Source organism: Otolemur garnettii, unplaced genomic scaffold (assembly GCF_000181295.1).
Source record: "Otolemur garnettii isolate 467f Iridium unplaced genomic scaffold, OtoGar3 scaffold00050, whole genome shotgun sequence".
NCBI classification, from domain to species: Eukaryota; Metazoa; Chordata; class Mammalia; order Primates; family Galagidae; genus Otolemur; species Otolemur garnettii.
In genome coordinates, this window is record NW_003852445.1 from 1943595 (window position 1) to 1958465 (window position 14871).

A 14871-nucleotide genomic window follows, 5' to 3' on the forward strand; every position below is an offset into this window, starting at 1 on the left:
GTGGCTGCCAGGCTGGTGGTGGGGGTAACGGGGAGGTGTTGATCAAAGGGTTAGACTGTAGAAAAGTAGTAAAGGTTAAATGAATGGGCTGAATAACATAACCTTATTGTATCTGTAATGCACATGGCCTTATTTCAGAATAGTGTGATGATCAACAAACACAGTCCAATGAGAAAACAATATCAAAATAACTCAAGTTTTTTACTTAGATTTTTCTATACCTGGAAGGAGTATGTAGTCCACAACAAACTCCGTACATGGCTCAGTGCCTTAGCTCAAGCGGCTAAGGTGCCAGCCACATACACCAGAGCTGGCGGGTTCAAATCCATCCCAGGCCTGCCAAACAACAATGACAACTACAACCCAAAAATAGCTGGGCATTGTGGCAGGCACCTGTAGTCCCACTACTTGGGAGACTGAGGCAAGAGAATCACTTAAGCCCAAGAGTTTGAGGTTGCTGTATGGCACTCTACTAAGGGTGACAGCTTGAGGCTCTGTCTCAAAAAAAAAAAACAAAAAAAAAAACTCGGTACAACCTATACAAGCCTTTCTTTTCTCATACACTTCCCTTACAGCCCACAATTACTTAGAACATTTCTTGTCAAGATTTCCAAGAAAGTCCTCTCCCAGTCTTGGGAGACAAGAACTTGCCTTGTTTTTGTTCATTTCAAAATATTAAAAGAGTACAAAGGTTTTTGTTACATGACTAGCTTTTATGATGCTTAAGTCAGGGCTATTAATGTGCCCATTAACCAAATAGTGCTCGTTGTTCTTGATAGGTAAGTTTTTACCCCTCCCTTCCTTCCCCTCCCCCTTCTTGATTTCCAAAGACTTTTACTTCTCTCTGCGTCCATGTCTGCCCATCAATTAGTTCCAGATTATTAGAGAGCACATATGGTGTTTGTTTTTCCATTCCTGAGATACTTCATTTAGGATGATGGTCTCTAGTTCCACCCAAATTGCTACAAAGACATTAATTCATTCCTTTTATAGCTAAGTAGTATTCCATGATGTGTGTGTATGTTTATATATAAATATATGTGTCTACATGGATATATATGTATACACACACACATGTACACATACCACAGTTTGTTAATCTACTCATGAATTCATGGGCACTTAGGTTGATTCCACATCTTTGTGGTTTTGAATTATACTACGATAAACATTTGAGTGCAGGTGTCTTTTTAATGAAATGACTTATTTTCCTTTTGGTAGACACCAGTAGCGGGATTGCTGGGTCAAGTGGTAAGTATATATTTATTTACGTGCGTAGTCTCCATACTGTCTTCCATAGAGATTGAACTAATTTGCAGTCCGACCAACAGTGGATAAGCCCAAGAATCTCCCTTCTTACCCTAAGGTCTTCTTCCCTCTCTAAGTTTCCCCATACTTGCAAATCTACATAATAATATAGTCAGTTCCTGCAAAGGCCAATACCCTCTCCCACACACTCAGAAGGTGAGAAAGGGGGAAAGGCCAACAAGCAGAGGGAAAATACCATACTCTGATATTTTGTTTCTATTCTGTCTCCTGTGCAAAGAGTTTAGCAGTACCTGGCACATACTGCATGTCCCCGAAGAGCAGCTACCCTTACTGTATTGCTATCATGTATTACAGAGTGAAATAAGAATTATGCTTCTTGTCTTCATAAATATGCAGTCTGCTCAACTAGATTGCAAGTTCCTTTAGGGAAAGAACTTTTCAGTACACCTCTATATACCTCTATATCAGTGCTGCACCCCCCATTTTCTATAGTGATAGAAATGGTTTACCATCTGTGCTGACCAATATGGTAGCCACCAGCTACTTGTGACTACTAAGGCCTTGAAATACAGTACAAGTCAGAAATTGACTTGTCTTTATTTTATTGAATTATTACCAAGTCTCATGGGGCTACTGGCTACTGCAGTGGACAGAACCAACAATGCCTACCACAGAGCTTTGCACAAAGTAGATACTCAGTAACATTTATCCACTAGATGGACAGTTGAATGATTAAATTAGCCAGCCACATTAACTGTATGATAAGTCATACACTGCAGATCTGATACATGTCCAGGTAGGTAATTTTACAATATACCTACCTAGGTGGGAAGTAGCTATTTCTCTGTTGCTGTTTACTACAGAGTAGTCTGCTTGCCACAGGAAAGACTAGTCAATGCTAAAACAAATAAACAAGACTCTATATTTAGGTCTCATTTTTTTTCTTTGCTCAATATAAATTCATTCTGACTCTGAGGTCAGCCTCTTTTGTTTCTCAGAAACAAAAAAAACTGCAATGTACATGTTTTATTTAATGGTGAGTTCTCGTTATGACATTTCCCTTCAGGAATGAAAGAGGAAGGGATAAGTTATTGTCAATGCAGCCACAAGCAAATTCAGCCATCTTCCTCAACACTGAAGAGAAATGTCAAAAAGGATTAATCATGCATTGAAGATGCACGGACATGCTATCCCTCTCATATATTGAAGGACTGGGATGTGTTTAAATACTTGTAGACCATGACGAGATAGTCAAGGGCTTGGCAGCCTTGAGATGACATTTATTCATAGCTCTATGACCTCAACTGCAGCTAAACACAAACATGGAAATACTTCATCACTAGATCATCTGAATGGTCATTGTTTTTAAGAATATTGAAAAAATTTCTTTTAAAAATGTATCTTCGTGTTGTTGAATTTATTTCTTTATAATTTTGTATTTTTAATACATTTGAATAAGACTTTATCATTTTGGATCCATTTTTTCTTCCTAGGGAGATAGTTTAAAAAAAAAAAAGACATAATAAAATTGTAAGATTCCCAAGAACGTAAAGGGACAAATATTGTGTGATTCCACTTACCTGAAATATCTAAAATATACAAATTCACAGACATAGAAAGCAGCTTAGAGGCTCCAGGGGAGGTGAGGGAGGAAAGGGGAGTTGTTGCATGATGAGAACAGTTTCTTTCTGGGATGACAAAGAACAAGGTTTTAGAAATAAATAATAGTGATGGTTGTACAAAATTGTGAATGTAATTACTGCTACTGAATTATATGCTTAAAAATGGTAAAAATGAAAAATTATGTCTTATGTGTATAATATTTTAGCACAATAAAAAAAGAGACTTGGTGACTCTAAAGAGAGAGATCAACAACCAGACTTAACCCCAAATATTTACCCCAACAAAGTCATGTTAAAAACGTCTGACCTCAGGACTTTTGATTGTGATAGGCTGTAAGTAAATAAGGTTGTATTCTAAACAACTGCGACAATGTAATACCCAATGGCATTAGATAGGAGGTGGAGGAAAGGATGTTAACAGGGTTTGAGCAAAGCTGCTGCAGGGCACCCTTCACCTTTAGGTGATATACTGGAGTAAGACTATATCGTCCCACATACATCCCATGGGGCCACTGGCAGAAAAACAATGATGGGCTGGAACCAGTGAACTGACTTAATATGGCATTTCCTGCATGGTACACAGCTGTGCTATGATATTAGTACTAGAAAGGAACCCCAGGCCATTTGACTTGAAGGAGGACTACAATGAAGGCATCTCAAGCTGAGCACTTACACGTTTTCTGAAGACCTCAAAAATAATCCCCTGGAAGTCCAACCCACATCTCCCAGATGGGAATTTAAACCGGACCTTTTTCCTGCCTAATTAGAAGTAGGCAAGAAGCTATGACCATCTTGTTATTCTCTTAGGTTTCGCATCTATCTTTCACAACCCAGAGCCTAAAATGGACAGGGTACTTCAGGAACGGTGTATCTCATAGTGCTTTGAATTTTCTACATGTAGTAATCAAGGTTCAGGTAAGAAAGCAGAGCCAAGATGATTATTATAGGAATGAAGAATTTAATGTAGAAATTAGACCCCATGTAAGTATGGAGAATGGGGGCAAATTCTGGAGCAAGAATTAAAGAAGTAAAGAAAGAAGTGTCTCCAACCTGTCTGGCTGAAGGACCAACATGGATGGACATGGGAGACTTTTCTGAGAAATCCAAGGGGCAAACATGACTAGTTGGCAGGTAGGGCAGGCCATGCAGGAGGAGCTATGGAGGTGTCTTTGGGAGGCTGTACCTCCATGCAGCAGTGTGGACCACAGTAAGTGCCTAGGAGGACCTGGGGACACCTTTGGTCAGCAGGGCCAGAGGTAGAGGAGATGACCCAGAAACAGAGCAGAGGAGTACAGATATCATCTGGAAACCGCCAGGCACCTCAGCTCCTGCCCATGACCACAACTACCACCACAATAATGGCTGCTGCCTTGCTTCCATCTCCTAAATTGCATACAAGTTTCTCATTTCACCAACTCTGGCTCTGAACCATGTAGTCACCAGCATAGCTAAGCTGGTGACTTAGCTTAGCTAAGTTACATTGTGGTAACACAATGAATCATGTCACCTTTCTGTGTCCTTCAATTAATGTTTAGATTTAAGCTTAAATAAAGGCATTGAAAACGTTCCTTAAATTTGAATGAAGAATGCTCTCACTCATTTTATTGGTCTGTTCCAGTGTTAAAAAGATTGAAAATTGATTTCAAAAAGTCAGGACTATTTCACTTTTTCCCTCCTGACACAGTTCATTTACTTAGGGATAATTGATGGTAGAAAAAGATAGGGCTTTGTTGCTCCCCGTCACATCAGGCTGAGTCACAAGACTGTCATCCACATTTTCAGTTCAATTGTGAAGCATTATCTATCAACAAATTGAGCAGTTTCTAAATTGGCTGTCTTTACATAATGCCTAACGTCCAGAAGTAGACTATTGTTTGCGGTGACAAAAGCTTGGACACAGCCAAAATATCCATCATTAGGACAGTGGTTAAATAAATTGTGAAACAAACACACGATGGAGTACTATACAGCCTTTGGAGAAAAATAAGGCGGAGTACCAACCATGGAGCCATCTCAACATAATTTTATTAAGAAAAGAAGGCAATGTGAGAACAGCGTATATGGCACCATTAAATAAAGGGGTGCATGTAATGTGTGAATGCATATAATATCACTTGCATCTGAAGAAAGTGACGAAAGATGGGGTGGGAGGAAGAATATAGAATTTCTGAATTTTGTGCCATATTCGTATTGCTTATTAAATAGATGGATGGATGTAGACAGATCCATGTTTTAACGATGGTTATCTCTGTAATATAGTGTGAACTGGCTTATACTTCCAAACCCTCTGCTTTTGTTACCAAGGACCCCCAGGAGAAAGAACTGTTATAATCTATATCATAATTAGGAAACCAAATTCACAAGCTGGGTCAGTGTACCAAAGTGTATGCATGGAAAGATATGGGGGAAAATGTCCTAATTCCTCTGTCCTGCCTGGTTTTGTTCCCCAGTATAACCAATATTTTTTTGTATATTTTGTCACATACATTTAAATATAGATACAAATTACCTGTTATAAATGGCTCTTCCTTGAGACACCAGCTATTCCAAACTATAGAAATAACTCTTCTGTTCTGATCATCAGAATCAGTTATTACAGGGGGAGAATATTGCTACTAATCTAGGTCAGTTAAGAGGCTTATTCTGCCCCCTCCACTTTTCCTGGACCACCTGCTACAGGAGGGAGGATTGGATTTGCTGTGTTTCTCCTTTGTAATTCATTTCCTCCATCTAAATTACATTTCCCTCTTTCATGCTGCCCAGATGCTTGACAGGTGCTTAACTTCTGAACTCCCTCAGCTAATAGCCACCTGTTCTTTCTTGAATGGAGTTGACTAGGGCTGAGAAGCAACTGCAGCCAGGGCCCTGGACGTGAGCATTGTACTGGCATGTCTGTGCAACTGGGCCTCCAGTTCTCGATCCAGTCTGCAGTTTCCTGTTATCTTTATAGTTAAAGTGACCAGACATCCCACTTTTGGTGGGACGGTCCCGATTTTTAACAATTTGTCCCGTATCCTGCAGCATTTTTAAAAAGCCCCAATTTTTGGAAAGAATGCACGACAAGCTAGGGAACGGTGGGAAAATGAGAAGGGAATATACAGTTTTCGGCTGCTGAAAAGGTTAATGTAACTCCATTTGGGAATGAAGAGGTTAATGTAACTTCATTTGGAAATGAAAAGGCTAATGTAAACTCCCTAGTCCCCTCCTTGGCAAGGTTGCCCAGGTAGACTGGTGCCCTACTCCTTTGAGCCATAGGCACCACCATATACATAATTTCTTTTAATGTATTATATTTGTAAGTTGTACTTATGTTGAAATTTAAAAAATATATATTACAGTATTATTTTTGCATTCTATGAAATTCTCCTCCCCTCCCCCATCAATGGTGTCCCCCTTTACCAATGTAAAAATCTGGTCACCTTACTCATAGTGCGAGAAACTGACTTAGCCCAGCTATCTCCCATTGGTAACAGTTTATTTAGAGATCACCAAAGAATAGATGAGACTGACGCTTTGGCCACCAGCATTAGTATTTTACCACACCCCTTTTCTTCTCCAGGTGAAAAATTTCTGAAGACCAGGTGAAGGTCATTGGTTTTATGGGTCTCCAGAGACATAGCCGTGCTCTCATTCCACTCCACTGTGCTAAAGTTCTCACTGTTCCCTCTAACTCAGGGCTTTGGTGCCTGCTCTTCCCTACACCTGGAATACTCTTCTTCTAGACGACCATAGGCTTGTCCACTTTCTTCAGCTCATTGTCCAAATGTGACTTTCTTATCAGTCACCCTACTTAAAATGACAACCCCAGCACTTTCTACCCCACTTTCCTGCTTTGTTTTCCTCCAAGATGCCTCACCTTATGTTTTGATTTTTGCAGTTATATAACCCTATAGTTCCATGAGAGCAGAGATTTCCTTCTCCTTTGTTCACTGCTGTATCCCCTTTGCCTGGCACACATTAGACACTTTGGAATGAAGAAATGATTTAATAGTTGTCATTCAATCCTCCCCTTTGATGGATGGGCTAACCTAAGACATTGCCCTGAAGAAGTGAAGATGGGTCAGTGCAAAGGAGTAGGAACCAATATTTACCTATCAACTTCCAGTATATTCTAAGCATTTTGTATTTTGAATCTAATAATTTTTTCTGTCCAGTATAACCACATCCCACTCCAACTTTTTTTTGGAGACTTCCTGTCCTTCTTCTGAGAACTTCTCCCTGCCAGGTACACCCATATGGCCACCAAGGAAGCCTCCATGTTAACACAGTTGACGGCAGCTCTAGGCCTTCATTTTTGGGTGTGGGAATAGACCTCTTGCTTAGAGTAGACAAAAGACCTGGCTTGGAAAACTTGGAATCCAGACCAGGACATCCAGACTCTGCCTTGCTGTCTTATTGAATTGAGAAAATATGAACCTGGGAGCTGCTGTTGACAAGTCAAGTTTTCGTTTATGGAGTTTCATTGATGGAGACCAGCAAACAGAGAAAGCTGGTCTGTGGCAAAGAGGAGAACAATCATCGAGAGAAGCATACAGACGTGAAACCAAGGGTGGTAAGTATGCCCTGGAGTCCCTGATCTCAATTCACTCATGCAAGTCAGTTGCATGCTCATCCTTGAGTTTTTAAAAGCCCTTATTTCTTAATACTACGTTCTCCCTTTTTCTCTTAAACTAATTAAAAATTGGTTTCTTTCACTTGTTAAGAAAACTTCTATTATCTCATTTAATGCTGACAGGAACCTGATGAGGCAGCTAATCTTTTTTTTTTTTTTGGCCAGGGCTGGGTTTGAACCCGCCACCTCCAGCATATGGGGCTGGTGCCCTACCCTTTTGAGCCACAGGTACCACCCTGAGGCAGCTAATCTTCCTGTAATTTCACAGGTGAGGAGTTTCAGGAGGATATGTGCCTTCTCCAACTGCCACTGGAAAGTAACCGAGCTGGGCTTGGATCTCAGGCCAGCCTATCCCCAGGGCTTCCATTCCGTGATTTTAGTCAAGTCCAACCATCTTGATGGCTTAGTTGTCTTTTTAAAACATTGTATTATGGAGAGTTTTACACAAAGAAGAGGAAATTGTACAATGACTCCCCAGTGTACCCATCAGTCAGCTTCAACCATTCTCCACATTCACCAGTCTTATTTCTTGATGACCTTTCAAGCAGTGGACCCTCAGAAAGAAAAAATAAATCATAAGATCTCTGGCATTGAAGTGGGGTCTATAGTGTGGTTGGGCAGTGATTCTCCATGGAGAATTACAAGAAAAGAAGAGACACTGAGCTCCAGGGACCCGGCCCCGAGAGCCGTGCAGTCTGCAGTGCCTTTGGAGGCAGGAGCAGGCTTAGATCACAGGGTGTAGGCAGGGAGAGCTCCCTGCCCCGGTGGAAATGCTAAATGTCAGAAGACTCTTTAGAGTTAAATGAAATACAACGCAATAAGGCCTCCTCTCCCACCCCCAACAAATTGCCTGTTTGTGATAACAAGGTGAGATTAATGATCAGATGTCACCATCTGAGGTATGGTCTAGAGAGGCCTTGGTGTCAGCATCATTTGTTTCAACCTGGCTCTAGTCCTCTCTGCTGCTGGTTAATGATTCACAAGTGACACCTTGGTAACGGCTAAGGGACCCTCTCTCTGTGTGTTCTTTTTAAGCGCAGGAAGTAATCCTGGGCCTGGGGACAGTCCCATCACCCCTGATTAGAGATGTACCCAGAACACTGTTAGAGCTGACCAGAGCTTTGTTCAATGAGATGGCAGGTCCCCAGCCTGACACTCTGCTGACAGCTGCTGTTTCCTTTCTCTCTCTCTCTGTCTCTCTCGCTCTCGCCCTCATGCCAGAAGGACATTTATGTAAGCACCACTGGCTCAGGACTGAGTGAACCCAAGTTAAGAAATGAAATGGCTGGAATCAGCAGGGTGGTAGAGCACATTTTCCTACACTGAGGCAGAACAGCCCCAGAACTGCCAGGATGAGCTCGAGTCATTCTCAGGAGATCCCTGTCCCGAGGGTCTCTCCTCCCATCACACTCTTTGGTGCCCGTGACTTTATTTCTAGGATGGAGGCAACTGCCAGTCCTAATCGCTATCTCACAGGGGAGTTGTAAGGATCAAATGAGATTGTGAATGGGAAGACATTTTGTTAACTGCAAAATGACATACAATTGTAAATGACTGTCGCATCCACTACTCTTATCCATATACCTGGACACCTGCCTCCTATACTCACTTGTACCTCCTTTCAGCCAGAAATGTGGGTCTCTTTCCTGCAGAGAAAAGCTTCATTCAGGATCTATTTCTGAATGACAGCCACTCCCGAAAAAAAATCTATCAATATTTATAATTCACATGCAAAAATGTGTCACACATATTTAGCAAGCTCCCCATGAATTCCTCGTGCCTAGCAACCAAAACAGAAAAAGGAGCATATGAAATTTGTGGTTATTTGATACCAATTTGGTCTGAATGAACAAACAAATTTTCCCATTTTCCCAAATGTGAACGTGGTACAATTATTAGGGCCTATAATTGGGGGGTAAATAATGCTCTTGCTACTTGTATTTTATTAGTTATTTCTATTTTTTCAGAATGAAATCTTTATTCCTGGTAAGGAGAAAGAACCATTAAATCCGATATGTATGTCCTCTGACACTCCAGAGAACTTCTCTAAGCCCTTCCTTTTCCAATTCAAAACCTTTGAACTTCAAGACTCTTTCCTCCCTTCTGGGCACATAATATCAGCCATCCAGCAGTGACAATTTTCTCCAGAGGAAAACATGTGGCCATTAACTCCCCTTTAGGCAGTGAACCCTACGGATGTGTTTGAATAGAAAGAAGCCAGGGAAGAAAAACACCTTTTCCATTTGGCTCTTCTCTGAAAGATGCCTTAACTCCAGGAAGGCAAATTTCAGCTGTACATAAAGAACTTTCAACATGATCGGAGCCGCCAAAAGAGTGGACCCTCTCCAAGGGAACCAGTTCCTCACCAGGCAGGTGTGGGCAGCCGCTTGGAAAAGATGCTGTACAGGGAATTCGAACGTACAGTTGTATACAGGTGAACTAGTTGTATGAAATGTTCCTACCAACGCTAGGGCCCTGTCGGTCTCCAAGAGAGCTGAACGGCTTCAAAACAATAACATGAGAAGTCCCCTTAGTGGTATTGTTTGAAAGATCCTGCTTAAAAATATCTTCTTCATTGACACCTGAAATTCTATGATTAGGATTTCTTCCTTTGAGTCAAGCATTCTTTGGCTTTTTCTTTTTTTCTTATCGCCTTCGGTAGAGTGCCAGGGTGTCATAGCTCACAGCAACCCCAAACTCTTGGGCTCAAGCAATCCTCTTGCCTCATCCTCCTGAGTAGCTGGGACTACGGGCACCCACTACAACATCCAGCCATTTTTTAGAGACAAGGTTGCTCTGGCTCAGGCTGGTCTCGAACTCCTGAGTCCAAGCAATCCACCTCAGCCTCCCAGAATGCTAGGATTACAAGCAGGAGCCACGGCGCCAGGCCTGAGCCAAGCATTTCTCTTTTCTTTTCCTTTTTGAAAGAGCTAGTCATTTTAAAACTTCATCAGTAGTATGAAAGTACTTAGAACATTTCCCCTTCTCCTGACAGAGAAAGGATGGAATGCCATAAAAATCATTGACAAGGAAGCAAAAAGTGAAAGAAAAAGAAAAGGAAAAAGAAAGAAGGAAGGGAGGAAGAAAGCCTCGGAGAAACTTTTCCTACACCTAGAAATTTTTCCTACACCTCAATTATTTGAGACCAAGTTTGATAAGGGCTGAAGCATCTTTGAAATTTCTCAAATATTTGTGGAGTATGTCACAAATTTTTCCTCCCCAATATCCTAGTCATCTCACAGTCTTACCTGGCCAATCTCGGTAGAGCTTTCTACCTTCACAGCTACCCAACTTCTCCCTAATCTGTGCCTTCCACTCCAGCCAACCCTCTCTCATACTAAGTTATGGAATTCTCAAATTTGGGGTGGCGGGGAGTTTCAACTAACAGTGTTCCTTGTCTTTCTCACTTAGGGATTTGACCTCTTATCTCTGCCTTCTCCCCTCTTCAGCTCCCTTAAGCTCCCTTAAGCCTTATTATTTGACTCTGGAAAAGATAAAATTAAAGGAAATGTTGCCGTTAGATATGAGGTCTGATAAGTAAGTTTGCAAACTCATCCTAGAAAAAGTGCTACATACTTTATTGCTGAATATCATTATCGTCACCTTTGAAGTACTTCCCTTGGGAAGCTATGCACCAGTGCCAGCACCTAGTCCACCCTTCAAAGCAATTTTGGAATGTTTTTCTAGAATAGTCATCAAAGCTGTCCTTGTATTACCCTTAATGCACTGAATGTCATCAAATTGTCTTCGTTTCAATGCTTCCTTTCTCTTCAGATAAAGAGGCCAGATCAGGTAAGTAGGGAGGGTGTTCCAATACAGTCATTTGTTTACTGGCTGAAAACTCCCTCACAGATGTGCCATGTGAGCTGTGCATTGTTGTGATGCAAGAGCCATGAGTTGTTGGTGAAAAGGTCAGGTCTTTTTCATCTAACTTTTACACACAGTCTTTTCAGCACTTCCAAATAGTAAACTTGGTTAACTGTTTGTCCAATTGGGAAAAATTCATGATGAATAATTTGGATAATCCCTCACATATCAAAAAAAGCTAGCCACATCATTTTGACTCTTGATTTGGACTGATGGAACTTTTGTGGTTGTGGAGAATTGTTTGACTTTGTGCCCTTTGATGGTTTGTTCAGGGTTGTATTGTGACAACATGGCCCAAAATATCTTCTCTCTCGCAAAAGTCTTGGCAAACTTCAACTCTCCTCTGCTTTGGTTCATCAGTGAGCTCCTTCAGGACCATTTCTGTACACATCTTCCTCGTGCCAAGATAGTTAGTTTCCTAGCTGTTTCTCTATCAAGGGTTACTTGGTCTGCTTCTCACTGTTGGCTGATGATTTCCATGTACAAATTGACAAATTTTTGCAGTTTTCATCCGTTCTGCTTGTTACTGGCCACCCTGACCTCTCTTCATCAGTGACTCTTTCTCCTCCTTCAGAAAAAAATGTTCAATCCATTGGACACTCTGTTTTCTTCATGGCATCATCCCCATAAACTTGTACTAAAATGTCTTCAATTTCACTTCCACTCTTGCCAGTTTTGACAAGAAACTTAATGTTTGTTCATCGCTCTAATTTAAGCTCCAACCATCTTGAAATCCCACACAAAACCACACAGCAACAATAACGAACACCATTCAGCAAGATGTCGCCACACATTGACACAAGCACGGCTGTGAGACCCTTATATACAAGGTTATGAAACTGTACTGAGCTATTTGTACAGTGCTGCCAACGTAAGCACACAGTGGCAAAATCGAGAACTTAATTGTCATATCTTGTATATACAATCCTCCTTGTGGCCTTGGGCAAGCTAGCCAGTCAGGCTCAGTTTTACTACCTATGAACTGGGTATTAAAATACTTTCCTCACAAGAACTCTATAATTTGTATTGCATATAAGATGCCTCTGTCAGTCAATCAGAGCCTAGCCTAGAAATTGATGATATACTTACATGATATGTTTGAGGTGACTTTAATGAATGAACAATTTTCAAAATCTGTAGGTAGAGTTAAGCCAAGAAAACCCAATGCTAAACTCCATACTTTCCTCTAAATACAGTAAGCTAGAATTCTTTTAAGATTTTAAAATTAAATATATCAGATATCATAATTATAACATCATTTATGTATTATAATTTAATATATTAAAGCTCTAGAAATTAAATAAAATTAAATTTAAATTTCTCTAAATCCTATCATAGGGACATTTCTTCGAGAATTTTCTGTGTAAAAATACACACAGCCAAACTTGAGTTCATAATGCCCTTAGCACTCTGTAACTTCTCTGGGCCTTTGCTTTTTCTTCTCTAAAATGAGCCTCACTGGGGTTGTTGTGGTTACCAAATGCAGTATTACCTGTTAAACTCTATTTTTTTTTTTTTTTTTTGAGACAGAGCCTCAAGCTGTCCCCCTGGGTAGAGTGCCCTGGCATTACAGCTCACAGCAACCTCCAACTCCTGGGCTCCAGCGAGTCTCCTGCCTCCGCCTCCCAAGTAGCTGGGCGCCCGCCACAATGCCCGGCTATTTTTTGGTTGCAGCCGTCATTGTTGTTTGGCGGGTCCGGGCTGGGGATTCGAACCTGCCACCTTAGGTGTACGTGGCTGGCGCCTTAGCCGGTTGAGCTATAGGCGCCGAGCCACCTGTTAAACTCTTAATAAATACTTAATGATATAATCTACTTGTTTTCACTCAATAATCCATGAGTTCATTGAAGACATACATGTGCCAGATATTGTTCACAGAGCTTTAGACCCATTAATTAACTAAATAGAGTTCATTGGTAGTGCCTACTGAGTCCATGGATAAAGCAAAACTGTCGTCAGCTCTTCCTTATATTCATCAAGAATCCAGATCATGGATAGCAAACAATATTTTTTCAAATTTCATTTTGCTTTAAGGATTTGTTCTATGTGCTTTGAAATGTCTCCCCAGAAATGTGCTTATTTATTCATGTTCTTATCTGGCCACAGATAAATAAGTTTCTCTCTGCCCAAGAAGCCTTCTGAAGAGCACAAGTGTTCACATGAACCATAAAAAGATACATTTAGAAGAAGCAGAACATTCTAGTAACTAGAGGTTTGGATTTAGGTTTTGGTTTCAACCCTGTCTCTGTGCCTAGCTGTGTTTGACACTGAAGAATAAGCATCTCCAAACCTCCCTTTGTCATCCGTGAGATAGAGGTAGTTTCTATCTTATTTGTATTTCCATGGTTATTGTGGGAGAATCATTGGACAACATGGATGATCCCATCTCATTGGATGATATAAAGGCCTGCATAAAATGGAAGGGCTCCATTTCGATCTTGCAGCAGAGCCAGATTCTAACTAGAAAGGGATTTCCAACACTCTCCATATTTCTTTCCTAACTACTTAGTCTCCTAGACTTCAGAGAGAGACATAGTAGAAAGAAAATAGTTAGGAAAGAAATACTGGTCCTTGGCTGGCCACCTACCTTCTTTTAGATCAAAGCTGTATTATATTACATGCTCCCTGCAGGTCACCTGCTCTTCCTGTCAAATTCACCCTGGGGACCATGGTAACAACCTGAGACAAACGGGAGTCTGGGGGAAAACCAACTGCCTTACCAAACCTTTCTTTCTCTGTTCTTTTCTCCTCTTCAGTAAGTTCTTGTAGGAGAAGGTTTTGATAGACTCATTGTGTCACTGGCCACATTCAGTCACTATTCATTAAAGGTGAAAACCATTCTTTAATAAATAAATAAATATGTTGTTGTTGTTGCAGTTTGGCTGGGGCTGGGGCCAGGGCTTGAACCTGCCACCCTCAGCATATGGGGCTGACGCCCCACTCCCTGAGCCACATAAATAACATATATTGAGCACTTAGTAGGTATTAGAAAATGTGATGAACTCTTCATAAACAGAATCAAACTCAGGACTTGCAACAACCTAAAGAGATTTTCTTATTCCCATTTTACAGATCTAAAAACTGAGGTTCAGTAAGATTGAGTACCTGCCCAGATGATGCAACTAGAAAGTGAAAGAGTCAAGAAGCTAATTCAGCATCTGACTCATAGGTGGGGCTCAGTAAATATTTATAGAATGAATACGTCAAAATTTAATTAGATAAAATTGCGGGACACTGCTGTATTATGAATCACTACTATTTTTATAGGGCAGTTTGACTTTAAAACCTGTGCTTAGAACCTCTCTCCAGCTGGCTGTCATTTTCCTATGTTCCTGTGTTTCACATATACTACATGTGAAATCTGTCCTCACAAAGTGTGCAGACAGGGAGGTGCCTGTGCCTCAAAGGAGTAGGGCGCTGGCCCCATATACCGAAAGTGGTGGGTTCAAACCCAGCCCCAGCCAAAAACTGCAAAAAAAAAAGCGTGCAGACAAGTGAAAT